General features: G+C 34.0%; 2 long non-coding RNA genes across 3 annotated transcripts; both read right to left on the bottom strand.

Annotated features, from left to right (window-relative positions):
- Nucleotides 1-4,789: 4,789 nt before the first annotated feature.
- LOC107059563 (uncharacterized) lies at nucleotides 4,790-6,838 on the bottom strand. Of its 2 annotated transcripts, XR_001472754.1 has the most exons (3): nucleotides 5,488-6,796; nucleotides 5,126-5,200; nucleotides 4,790-4,960 (listed from the first exon to the last, which is right to left on the bottom strand). It is a non-coding gene; the product is annotated as an uncharacterized lncRNA (long non-coding RNA). The 2 variants fall into 2 exon arrangements; XR_001472753.1 differs by having other exon boundaries at nucleotides 5,126-6,838.
- Nucleotides 6,839-7,170: 332 nt separating this feature from the next.
- LOC102602661 (uncharacterized) lies at nucleotides 7,171-10,478 on the bottom strand. The gene is made up of 3 exons (XR_001472752.1): nucleotides 10,288-10,478; nucleotides 10,092-10,199; nucleotides 7,171-7,816 (listed from the first exon to the last, which is right to left on the bottom strand). It is a non-coding gene; the product is annotated as an uncharacterized lncRNA (long non-coding RNA).
- Between the last annotated feature and the right edge of the window lie 3,991 nt (nucleotides 10,479-14,469).

Here is a 14,469-nt window from a genome sequence, read left to right as displayed (position 1 = left end):
TTTTTCGTTTTATTATTTTATTTCATGACAGAAAAATGGACATGGATTTGGAATGGGCCCACTGTTTTTCCTAAAAATCACTTTGCCTCGCGAACTTCCTCCTTGTATGAAGCCCTTGTCAATACAAGCCCATCATATATTATTATTTTAATTTTAATTTATATGATACAATAAAATTTTGAAAATCAATTAAATTTTTTATTTGTTGGCAAGTTTAAAAAATTCAAATTTTGTATTTTTAACATCAATTACAAATACATAAATTATTAAGAATGTATTTTTAATTATTGGAATGTCTTTACTTCCTCCTTTTCAATTTATGAAATTTGGAGAGTTAGTATATTTTTTAACATGTTTTTTTTTACAGCACGGACTCAATGTATGTTACTTTTTCTATCCCAATTAATGCTATACAATATACATATATAATTTTGATAGTCAATGCAATTTTCTTTGATCGTAACTTTTATTATTTTATAAATTATTTTAAGTTGTTAATTAAAGTGAGTTATAGTAATTTTAACGTAATTTGCAAATATAAAAAGCATTGGAAATGTCTATTCAATTTTTGGAAATGTCTTTACTACCTTGTCAAAGATTATGTGTCTCATATAATATTTGAAGAGTCAATTAAATTTTTTTTATCGTAATTATCTATATGTCACGGATCCAATATATTTTACTCTCTTTATCTCTTTCCAAAGATTCTTATTTAAATTAAGAATTTTATTTTGTAGCAACTCTTTCTCTGCGAGTAAAGTCCGTACTACATCCAGAGCCGTCAAATAGGCTTAGCCCATGGGGACAGCCTCACCCAACCCTTTATTAGGGTAGGGTTGGGATAGAAATTTTTCAAGTTGATTTAAAACTAGGGCTTATAATCCCGTTCCGTATAAGCCCTTGACCTTTGAGGCTTGATCGGGGACGGGTCAGGGTCGGCTCATGGGCCAAAGCTATTCATTTAAGGGTATCTTACAGAAAGTTCACTAGTGTATGAGCTAATTACTTAGATACATGCTATGTTGTAATAGTATGAATTTTACCAGATTTTGGTGTATCCAAATACATATATCTCAGTATATATGGACTCAAAATTAGGTGTAATTTTTCTATATACACTTTATCCAAGTGGATTCACATGTGTCTAGGATACATTGACAAATCCCGCTCCCTCGCCTCCCTCTGATATCGTTCGTTACTCTCTTATCACGCTCACGTATCTGGGATACATCACACCAAATACATGCATCTCGCGAATCTAATATCCTAGATACATGCTAATCACATTAGATTTTTTGCTAGTGTTATTGAAACAACAACATTGTTTGCCAGATTTGATTTGAAAATCTTCTCATTTCTTGATGTCATAGAATTTTAAGTTTGAAAAAAAATAAAAAGGGCTAGCTTGCCAGTCCGCGACCCTTCTAGGGTAAGGTTGGGTTGGGTTAGGTTGAACATTTCCAAGCCGGCCCTTCCAAATGAAAAAAACCGGCCCACCCTAGCCCCTCAAATTCCTTGACCCGCGAGGCTTGGACTAGGTGAGACTGAGCTAACCCTTTTTGACAACTCTAACTACATCATTATCTTCGACATGAACTTCATTTGGGATAGTTGGGCGTGTAACCACGAACTTATTCCTACAAATGTTAACACGCTAACGTTAATTAGCAATTAACTTCAGCTAGAATTTACCAACAAAAATAAGTTGGCCCTTATGATAAATATCTAACGAATTTGCATTCTAAGTGATTTGTCCTTGTTTAGTGCTGGTAGATTGCGATTTTGAACGTGATTTCTCGCTGTTGGCACAAACTCAATATTATAAGATTGCAATTTGGAATATGATTTCTCGTTGTTTGGTGCTCGATTGTAACACAAATCCAATATTGTAAAAGTTGGAATTATTATATTTAATTAATTTAAAAGCCCATTTGACTTAACTTTAAAAAAAGAAGCTCTTTGAAAATAGTTTTTAGAAAGTTAAACTTAAGTAGCTTTTGAGTTGAAAAATGGAATTGGATGAATACCTACTTTTAAATTTTTTCAAGTTATTTAAAACTTATTTCAAGTTATTTTTACTTTATCAAACACTCCCAAAAATTAAAAATGACTTAAAAGTAGATTTGACCAGCATTTTAATCAATTCAAACTCTTAAGCAAACGTTTAGATTGGCGGACGTTTGGTCTTTAAATGCTTTTTATTTATATTATTCCACATTTATTCACTTGCACAAACTTGTAGAGGTAAATGTTTACTTTCTCGGCAAATCATGATGAGTCGGGCATGGTTCAAGTGACACAACAGCGTGCACCATTAGTCGCATTGTTTAGGTCAGTAACCAAACTTTATCAACTTTCATTGTCTCACAAGGTTAAACTAATCATAATTATACTTCCTCTGCTTTGCTAACTTTAGGAGTAGAGCACTAATATTAGTGGAGAAATTGATGCATGTAAGTGATTGCCAAATCAGTTAACAAAAACATCAGATATTAATTGTTGCATATTATATACCTATATTACGTACAAAATATCACGCTCTAGAATGTAGTGTGGCTACCAAATGTACTTTTAATATATCCATCGAAGTATCATGCTTTTGGATGCTCACTGATTCACATACATGGGAGGGTAAATAATATACATACATAGAAGCCAAAGCTGATGTATTCTTCGTGAATCTTCGACAAAAAAAAGTAGAATTAAGGTCATTTAAGCGTGAAGCGGTAATATATTCCAGTAGGAAGCACAATCATTCCACCTTTCTTTACCCAGATGTAAATCCAGCTCTCATTCATATTACACCAAGAAGGTCAGAAGTATATATTTAGCAACAGTAGTTGGAAGGTAGAATAGCAAAATCCAATCAATAAACAACATCAAACCACTTCCTGCAACACAATAACAAATCTCCTAATTGGTATGGAAGTGTTCTATAAAAAAGCTCTTGATATTCTCCTCGTAATTTAATAGTTTCTCAGGGCAAACCTCAAGGAAATCCTGAAGCAAATTATGAATCCTTAAAGCTTTAGTACTCATAAAAATAAAAATAAAAGGACCGACTTGTATCCATATACTGAGGAAAGGTCTCGATTTTGTAACTTTTAACATACAATGTATGAATATTCATTATCTTTCCGAATTTTATTCAACTCCTCATTAGTCCCATAAATGTAGGCATCAAGTCTCTAGCGGAGCATTCCAAGTTCCGAAATTTTTCACATAGTAATTAAGAAAGGAGTACAAAGGCAGGACAAAACCAGTAATCAACTTGTAACCATTTTTAGGGTTGGTTCATTATTTTATTCCTTGTTCAATTTGGACCAATGATAATACATCCTTATCAATGTAGGATTCTCATCTACCAATGCCAACATAAAAAAGATATCCACCTATTCAATTTCTAAGCCCTAAATACCAAGACATTGGCAACAAATTAGATTAGCAGTATTAACTGAAAAGTAATTTATCCACTTAGCAAGAATTTACAAATGTGAGATCCTTGTACAGAGAACTCAAAAACTTATCGAAAGGTATTGAAGGGATCACGCAAGTGATAAACTGCCCTGAAACCTAGCGATTCTTCATAGATAATTTATACAAATATAATTCTTAGCCTGATCTTTACCGGCAAGCTTGTCAAGAGACACAAATTCCTTTGGCTCATGGTGATGAGGAAGCCTCTGGTCCTCATCGATGTCATCCATGTACCATGCATGTATGACGTCCTCTCTTGGATCCAACCGGAATGGAAAAATTAAGAGAGCTTGCGAATAATTCTCCATTTTCTTCTCTAACTAATCAACTTTTATGATAAATTATACTTTGTTTTTCTGTGTAAAGATTCATCCAAAAACAACATTAAAATCATTCTCCTCTTGGCAAATGTAGGGGGCAATGGGGCAAGTAATTCCAACAAAGTAACCAAATCATATTCAGTCAACACGTTAAACGAAAAAATTCGAGAGGTATAACCATATGTATTAATAGTAACATCGTAAAATTGAAAGTATATAGTTTAGCTAGCGTGACCCTAACCCTGAACCAAACAAAGGAGGCAAACAACAACAGTAACATACCAGTGCAATCCCAGAAGTAGAAGTAGGTCTAGGGAGGATGGTGTGTATATAGACTTATCCTTACCTTATAAAGGTAGAAATGTTGTTTTTGATCGACTACGGCTCAAGTAAAGCATATAATAAAAATGGAGGCAAGGAAACCAAGGCAAGGTAACCAATCTTTGGTGGAAATCTGCCATCTTTCACTCAACAAAGTAACAATAGTGTCTTCCAGACTGCGTGTCCATAATCCATTCAACATCATAATCAGTTTTACATGAGACAACTTTTAGGTTTTTCAAGATTTCTCATTTTGAAAGACGCCTCAAAATTGTACTTTTTGTATGGTTTTTGTGTTAACCGAATAATCCAAAACTTTTGGTAGAGCACAAAAATACTCCCTCTGTCTCTAATTACTTGTCCACTTTTCCTTTTATAGTTGTCCCTAATTACTTGTCCATTTTGACAAATCAAGAAAGGACAAAAATAATTTTACCTATTATACCTTCAATTAATTACTTTGAAAAGGTAGAATTTCTTGAAAATCTTAAATTTTTAATCTATCCACTTCATAATTAATAGGGATAAAATGGTAAACTCACTATGTCAATAATTGATTTCTTAATAGGTGTGTCAATTCAAAAGTGGACAAGTAATTAGGGACAGAGGGAGTATCAAATAAAACCAGAAGTATTTAACCATCAGAAAGTTCTTTTGAAGTTACTAATCACCGTAATATATGTTTGCCAGGGATTGTACTCTGCAAGACCATCTGATTGTACCTCATATTCATGCCTCAAAGAGAGAGTAAGTGTGAGGAACCTTATATGAACAACCAGCCATTGAGAGTTGTAATGTATACATTTACCTTAACACAAACACTGATGCAACCAGGAAAGGATCTGAAAATGAAAGATACGTGGGATTATATAGAAAAGAAAAAGGCATTTATGAAAAGTTCATGAGTGACAATAAACACTATTTTTCAGTGAATGCAAGCATATGCAAAAAATCACAGACATATTAAGAAGGGGAAATTTAAGTTGTTAAGCGAAATACGAACTCACCTTACACGCGGAAGAGCTAATGAAATCCCACAGATATATAGAGATTGATTTTGGCTTTAGGAAAGGAGATGAGATCTATGTGCAATTAAAAAAAATCAAAATAATAAAAACATATATTAACAATCAAATATAAAACGGTTAAATCTAAACTCAGAAGTCATATTGTTGGGTGCAATAGATAAAGATAATAGAGGGTAATGTATTTAAAATGTTTTAACTAAGAGGAAATAAGAAAGAATATTTTCCATTCTCAAAAATAATAATTTAAGAAGAGAAAAAAACATTCTCAAAAATAAGAAAGAATATTTTCAAAGTAGAATATATGAAGAGAAGGAGAACATGTTATAGAATGAGATTTAGACCTGAGTAGTAGTTCAACGGAAGGCCTTGGGTCGTGCGGATATCAGTGACCCACCAAAGCTAGCTACACTCTAAATCGAAGAAAAATTAAGAGAATTTTTAAAAAATTCCAAATCCTAAACTTTAGTGAATCTTCTTTCTTATTGAAATTCCGAAGAGGAGTAAAAGATTCATATATTTATTTGATCTTACCTTGCCCAGTTGCCCTCTTAGGGTAAGACAGTAAAGGTGAGGAATGAGAAATTATGGAGAGACATATGAAGAATGATCCAGAAAACATACCCTTACTTTTGTTTTAATTAACTAAAGTAGAAACATGTCCAAGTTTTATTGTGCCAAGTACAATATATTTGATGGAGCATAAGTGGAAATCGGCACAGTGTTCTCCATCAGCTCTTTGCAGATGGATTCCATCCCTGTTTATTGGTGAAGATTCACAACTTTTGTTCGGGTTCGATAGTGAAGATGCCGAGGGAAGAGATGGTATTTGGATCCTTGTAGATAAATGTGTAACTACACACGCGATTGTACACGCGAGAAAGTTTCATTGACAATAGCGAGCAACACAACTTCATCTTTTCATATGCTTTTAAACTCCATTTATGTTCTTGTTTCGTTCCAAAAAATAGATGGGTAATTGAATCTAGACTACCATGGTTGATAACTCATCCATAACCTCTAGCAATTGGTATGGGGTGTATACTTATGCATAAACAAACACGGTTCAATTTCATAAAATGTGAACTCTTTATTAGATCAGTCAGTAATTAGTAATATGTTATTTTCTTATGGAATCGCAGATATGTAAGGACAACATAAACCTTCACATCAGCCATGAATTTCAGACAACATAAACCTTCACATCAGCCATGGATTTCATATATAATTTTGGGACATACCTGAAATTATGAGGACTTGCGAATCGATTAACTGGTGTTGGAACAAGAGGGATGGAAGAAACTATGCTTTTAGAACTATGTTAGAGTGTTTGTGCTTGGAATGAGTTGAAATCTTTTTGCTTGGAGTGAGAAAGATGGAAGACGGATGGGTCTATACCTTGCGTTTGGAATTGAAATCAGTCCATTTGTTAGTGTAAATTACAATTTTGCCCTTGTATGATTGGTATAATATCTGTTTTACCCTCTCCATCACATTTCTATAATAGAAAAAATTTAGCATATACACACAAAGCGTCATATAGTTTATGATCAACACCTTTTGTTATCCATTTTTTCGTGTATATCATCATACTTTAGTCTTAAATAACATATCTTTTCATGCAAATGTTTGAGAAACGTCTCTGAATTGACTAAAAGAAAAAACTCTAAAGAAATTAGAAAAGCAATGATGACAAAGGTCTATATACAATAATATCCGTACAATAAAATTAAGTGAAGAGACCATGAGCATCTAGAACTATATATAACCACGAGACAAGTGAAATTGAATAAGAGTTGAAATCTTTTGAAGGATAGTTACTTCCATCCGACGGTCTTGATTCTTTTTTAAAAGGTTAACATAGAAATTACAGCTACATACACTTGTATACCAAACAGATTTTAAAGGAGCATAAGAAAACTTAAGGTCTAATTTGCATTATTTGTTCAATTCTCTCTAATTGTAAGTGTCATTAATTAAACACACTTTTTATAAGGTAAAAGTTAATATTTGAAGAACACAAGTAGTTGATTAAAATGCTCATCTGCTGAAAAAGAACGGTCCAGTCTAGCCATATAAACTCATCTCAACCCATATCGACAGAAAGTTCAGTTAAAAAAAAGGAATATTTAGACAATATTTTGTATCAACATTGTTCCCCAAAATAATCCACTTGTCAAAAAATGGCCATTTGGCCACTTTATTTTTCAAGCAAATGCGCTGCTTTTCTTCTTCTCTGATGCCCTCAATGGTTGTGCACGTTTTGTCAAATTTTCCCCATTTCAAATGAAGGACACTCATAGAAAAATTGACTCATTATTTACCAAACGCAAAAAAGCTAAAACTTTACTTGGCACTTAAATTTAAGCCAATCCACGGACAAAAAAAAAAAGGAGCTGCAGCGGGAAAGGTTGGCTTGAGAAAATTCGGGTGGGGGTGGGGGGTGGAGCTGTGAAATAAGGTGATAGTTATTTTCCTCCCCAAAGATCTGACTTATTAATATAATTCACAAAACTACATTCCCGTGGGGGTTTGTTCTCTATGATCATCTTTTCACATGATAACAGCAACCACATCTCTGCCGTTTCCCTGTCTACCTCTTTGGACATATGAAACAGCAGTTGAGGTTGAAACCCGGATCACGCCTTTGAAGAATTACGCACAGAATTCCATCTGCACCTGTCACTTCTGTTGATCAATAACAAAGACAGCTAACTGCAACTAACAATTGGAAGCAAGAAAAATGACCTTGAATGGAGATATGCTAGCATTCCACTGCGGTTTAGATTAGATTTACAAGCACAAGTGATCAATGCAATGATTTTACATGCATGGGTAATCGAAAAGGAGATGAATTCCATGAAAAACCACAGAAATGATTTTGAGAAGCAAGTTATAAGAAGTCGCAAGAATATGGAAGGGACCTTACTTTACATTCACTTTCTTCAACAACAAACAGACAAGCAACATGTAGTCCCACAAGTGAGGTCTGGGGAGGGTAGAATGTAAGCAGACCTTTCCTCTACCTTGGGAGATAGAGAGGTTGTTTCTGATAGACCCTAGGCTCAAGCAAAAATGAAGATTTATCAATATCCGGACTCGTGATTTATTATCATCCTCCCCTTTTCTCTTCCCCAATTTCTACTCTACTTCGACTCCTTCTGTCCCAGGTACTTAAAAAACACAAATAGCATACTGGGTTTATAGCATGAAATTATGCAGAATGTTTCTTCACTTTAATAAAGTAGAGCTCATCTAAAAGAACCAACAGTAAACACTCACATTAGATGAACACCACACATTTAAGGGAAAGAACATGAAACTTGAATCAATTGATATCCTCATTCATCATATATCTTCAGTCTAAATTCAAGTTGCAAAGTCTTTTGGAAATGCTACTGAAGATATGACATGAGAAACTTATCTTTAGCTGCAAATAAAAGAAGGGGTGTTTATGTGGACAGTATGTCCGACTACTAAATAATGTTAGTGAATGAGACTAACAATGAGGGTGAAGCGATCTGGACATGTAAACATGAGGCCAAAAAGCTTTTCTTTCCTGGACTTAATATAAACAAAAGTGCAGAATGTACAACTTGAGGGATGAAAAGACAGTATAGTTATGTCTCGTAAGAAAAATTTACATGCATCAACTAAATTAATGTAATGATAGAACAGTTAAGCATTTTAAGAAAGACACGAATACATTGTACCTACTAAAATCTGTCCACAGTTCGCTTGATTGACTAAGGGTAGGCCTCAACATTCTCCATATACAAGAGATATTCAGTACTAGTAAATAATGATATTAAGTGATTGGACCAATGTGCCTTAAGCTGATCACTAGAGTCTAGAACCAAAAAGTTTATATAATACTGATGCAAGTGCAATGGACTGAGCAGCAGAAGAAAAACAATCATAAAGAATTGGATCAAAGGTATGGAAAATTGCATGAATAAAGAATGTAGTGTAAAATGATGAAAAAATTAAGAAGCAAGGTGCAAGTGTACAATACAAGAAGGAAAACCTTCTCCCTCTTGAATTATTGTTGGATCATACGTACAGTAGTCTTGTTCCTGCTACTGATTAATCAATTCAGTTCTGAGGAAAGACATCTTGGCCAAAATTTCTAAATGCAGCAGGACTTTAGCAAATAACTATTGGAAAACTGAAACGTGTCTTAAATAAGAGCTGCGACTTTCTGCAGAATTTGGAGACATTGATATGGAACTGTTGCAAGCAGGGACGGAGCCAGCTTGCATGAAGGGGAATCCTAATTCCTATTAATAAATAATATATGTACAATTTTTGTGTATACATAAAATGTTTGATTTTCGTTACATTACGGAAGCTTCTAGTGTAGGGAATAGGGATAAGGTGGTTTAAAACCTGTTATCTAGGGAACATGAATAATTACTTATGTATAAAGTTAATCTTACCAATTTCAATAAAAAAATTACTTATGTATAAACATAAATTAGTTTTATAGTTTCATACACCCAACTTACACTTTGGGTCAACTTAAAAGAAGGGTGATTACACTGTGAAAGAATGCTACAAACTAGGATGTCCTGGAAACATGTTTGGAGAACTAGACAGCCTCATAATTCACAACTGTCAAACTTAACTATATATTACATTTTAGCATGAACAAGACCTAAATAAGACCCTCGTGTATAGGACTCCCCAATCATATATCTACTAAACCCATTGTACTTGCATAAACATAAATTATTATAAACAAGACATAAGCCTCACACAGAAAGTCAGCCTAAATTCCAGGACTGCAATTCCATACCCAATTATTCATTTCTATTGGAGTGTCCAGTCTGGATTGAATTTCCAAATCATAATCCACAAGATACATAAGAATCTGAACATCTCAAACCTTATCTAAGCTATAAACTACAGAAAGTGAAGAGATTAGCAGGTCGGTGTTTCAAAGTACCTATCTCGCAAGAGGATCTCCAGACAACTCAGTGGGGGTATGCGTCTCCATACTTTGATTCATTTTGAGCTCCTCCTCATACTTCTTCAATCTCTCGTTCCACATTTCCTTCAATCACATAACAGTAATTTATACAGATGATCGCTCTTTGGCGTAGGCAATTTAACCTAGAATAAGAAAAAGAAGATCGCAAAACCTTGTATTGAAGTTCAGCGCGATGCATAAGATAGAATCCAAGAATGCCTCCAAAAATAGTTCCTGATATAATTCTAACATATCCCCATCTCGGCGATTTCATTGCTCTCTCTTATTTCTAGTCTCCGTCTCCGTTTCCGATTGTTTTCCTTCGATTTTCCTCTCCCCCTTTCTACCCTGAATCCGAAATCTGAGATTATTGACTCACATATGGCTCTTCGAAAGTGGGCCACAACTCACTCCTATGATGGGCTCTTCCAACTGGGCCGAAAACAAGTTTGTGCAAGGATAATCCATATTTTGAGGGTGGTATTTAAGTTTTGTCCTTTAAAGTTTAAATTGATAATTTGTACTTTAATTAAAAGTTTTAGATTAAAGTAGTATTATTTAGGTATAAGGGTCTGAAAAATACCTCAATTTTGATCGAATTTGTTGTTGAGATACTAAACTTTCACGAGGACCTTTTACCTCCCTAGACTATTTAATACCGTATTTTAAACATATATATTTGCCCACGTGGCCATAAAAAATAATGCAAAATTATAAATAATAATGTGTCCACGTGGGCACATATATACCTTTAAAATACACTATTAAATAGTTCAGGGGGTAAAAAAATACGGTATTAAATAGTCTAGGGAGGTAATAGATCCTTATGAAAGTTTAGTATCACAACAACAAATCCGACCAAAGTTGGGGTATTTTTCAGACCCTTATCCCTATTATTTATGACCTAACTTTGCAAGGTTGAAATTTAGTATTTTTTTACCTCGTTCGATATGAGTTATGTAGTATTTAATTGGGAAAATTGTATGAAATAACAAACTATTAATTCAAATTAAATGTTATAGTCATAGTTTCTTTTATTTGTAATTTGCAGCAAACATTCCATGTTTTTTGCCATCCCATTTGTATACCAAAATATATAAATAGACCAAAATATACAAATGCAGGACCCATTTGTAGACCGAAATATACAAATAGACCCAAATACATAATTTTTATGTATATGTATACCGAAATATACATATTAATAGCCATAGCAAACATAAAGTTTGCTATGGAGCACAATTATACAAACTATAGCTATAACATACAAATATGAATTTTATATTTGCTAAACCTAAAATTTACTCTATTTAATTTGCAAGAATTAGTTATTTACTCTATATAAGTGTAGAGAACTTTTTACCTTGTCCAACATAAGTTTTGAAAATATTTATCTTATTTGACAAAAGTTCACTATGATAAGTTATGCCTCTAAAATATAACTTTTTGTGGTTTTGAAACTAAACTTACATATCTATAAATATAAATTCTATGGAAACTAAGTTATGTTGTAGCTTATAGATTTTGACCTTTTATGGCATAATGTTCTGAAATTGAATTTATGTCTTGTAAGACATTATTTATGTGTCTTGTGGAATTTTTTCTTCGTAAGACATAATTTGAGTCTTGCAATTTTTTCTTTTAATGTCAAGGGTATCTTGAACCAATTATTTATTATTACTTAGTATGTTGAATGACAAAAACAAAAAATCATTCATTCAAAAGATAAAATTTAAAAAGGGACAATTTTGCAAATAGCCACTAAAAATAACTTAATTAGGCTCAATGGCTATAGTTTGTTAATAACGATTCGTAGCTACATGTTAGAGGGAGGAGAGAGGCGAGCAAGAGAGGGTGAGAGTGGAAGAGTGAATTGTATTTGTATATCTGTCGAATTGTATATGTATATCGATCAGATGATTGTATAGATGTAACTGGTATACATATGTATTTGTATATCTAGTGAGCGATATTGAGAGAGGGAAGAGAAAGGCGAGCGAGATTGGGAGAGGGAGGAAAGAGGCGAGCAAGAGACATCTGAGTGTGGAGGGAGGCGAAATGTATTTGTATATCTGTTATATACTTGTATATGCACCTCAACACCTATACTAAAGCGCTATTTAAGCGAGGTGAAGCGTATACCCTGGGCTTCGGTGAGCTTCAGGGATTAATGAATTTAAGTAAGCTTTAACAACATTATCAAGAAGCCAAAGAAATATGAAAATTAATGTATCAAGTATGGTAATTCATGAGATTTTAGAGAGAATAAGGAGAAACCTAAACAATATATCATTATTTGTGAACCTTTTACTTTTGAAGCTTGTACTAATTATTATAGCATTGCATCTATTCGACTCAGATGAGCATCTAAATAAATTTCAAGATAATTGACATAAAGAATTGACACAACGGAACAAGTCAATTGTCAGACAAGAAGAACAATAATCCCATTCTTCTCATCACTATATGGTGATGAAATGCTTGTAGTAAATTTTAGAATCCAGTGCCCCATGCTTTATGATTGTGAAAACCTCTTGTAACTTATAGAAAATTTAGCATTAGAAATTCCTAGTTGGATATAGCTCAAGCCACATTATAAGAATTGAATTTAAAATTGTTGACACAATGAACAAATTAATTGAAAGGTAGGAAAGAATCTAGTCCATTCTCTCCACCATCAGAAACCGAATGCTCCTATCTCTCGACAAAGATCGTGTGAGTGTGCAGTTATGCTTCGGATGGAAGGAGGAGAAGTAAATCAAAAGACAGTAGAAAGAATAAGATAGTCGATGGCTTAATGGGAGCAGATATAATGCTATACTAATGCACAACAGAGAAGCTATATGCTTTCTCCCTTTGAATAATCAAGTTCTAGTATAACAATCAACTTAACACAATGATTTTTGTAGCATAAACGATATAACTACAATGACTTTAAGCAGCTTGGAAACAACATCATCAGCTAAGAATTTGCTAAGAATTAATGTATCATTCTTTAAAAGTTTGAACAGGACTTTCATAAAATATGTTATGTGCAAAGGAATAAAGACCTCCACACTTGAAAGCAGATATTAGACATTCACTACATCAGTCTTCTAATGGAACCTCATCTACAATGCTAAAGATTCTATAACAACTGAGAAGAAGTATCGACAAACAAGTCCCAGACACTCGACAAGTCTTTATGCTCCTAAAACATATGAAGTCCTAAATCAATTTGAAAGGTCCCAATTTTATATGCAGAGGGCATGTTATTGATGTTAAGCAGACAAGTTGAACCACATAACAGCGGCTTAAAGATTACTATATTTATACATTATATTAGAATGTAAAAGTTATGTTGGTCGGACTATTCAAAAATGTCAACGGGTGCATGTCAGATTCGCCAAAAATAATGTATTTTTGGAGAATCCGAGATGGGTGCGGCATCAAAAGTAGAGAGTCCGCGCAACTAAGTGTAAAAGTACAATAAAAATAAGAAATTAACTGGATCCGCGTCATGCATTAAGTAAATTTAGAGGTTCAAATAGCTGAACCCGTGACCTTTCTTTTTTCTTTAGAAAAACAATTAAAGAAGCAAGCAAATTCCTCCCTACTAATAATAAGTTGTTGGACAATGTCAAATGTGGTTATCAATGACTTGCTGCCTCTTGAGAAAAGAGGAGAAAGTGGTTGTGGCAGCTCAGGTGGACAAAAGGGATGAGGGAGAGACTTCACCTACAGGACCAAGAGGGAGGAAAAATCCTCATAGAGATGATATAGATTTAAAAAAACGAAGTAGCAGCAAGCAAACTGCTGTTTATACAGAATCAACAGTTCGTTCGGAGAAGTTTGATGTAATTTTGCTGCATAGCATGTGCAATGGAAGGGAAGCATTGACAGCTTACCGCAAGAAGAATGCTAGAACGAAAACCACGGCGCAGAAGGGGCAATCAAAAGGATCTACTGTAGGGACAGGCGGCTGCGGGATGAAATAGTGTGTCAAAAAGGAAATCGTAGATTTAAGGTCTCTTTTAATAAAATTGTGCAGAGACTGTTGCCACCGATGATTGCAGGAGTGCAAGTGAACTACTGAACCAGATTAGACTCCATTCATCTCTTTTTGGAGATGGAAACCACATATTAGCTCATTGCTTTGCAGATGGTCTGGAAGCACGTTTGGCAGGCACCGGGGTTCTAGTGACACAGAACCAATGATGTCCAGCCAAGAGCATCTTTATTCATACAAAAGGGAAAGCCAGAGAAGGGGGCCTGCTGGAAACCCTCGCCCCAGATTTATACAACACCCGTCAATAAGAGAACATCAGCAGCTGATTTTTTTAAGGCATATCATTTGTATCTTGCATCATGCCCA

This window comes from Solanum tuberosum, unplaced genomic scaffold, assembly GCF_000226075.1.
Source record: "Solanum tuberosum cultivar DM 1-3 516 R44 unplaced genomic scaffold, SolTub_3.0 scf00026, whole genome shotgun sequence".
Lineage (NCBI taxonomy): Eukaryota > Viridiplantae > Streptophyta > Magnoliopsida > Solanales > Solanaceae > Solanum > Solanum tuberosum.
Note: the sequence above shows the minus strand (reverse complement) of the source record. Positions and strands in the feature narration are given on the sequence as shown.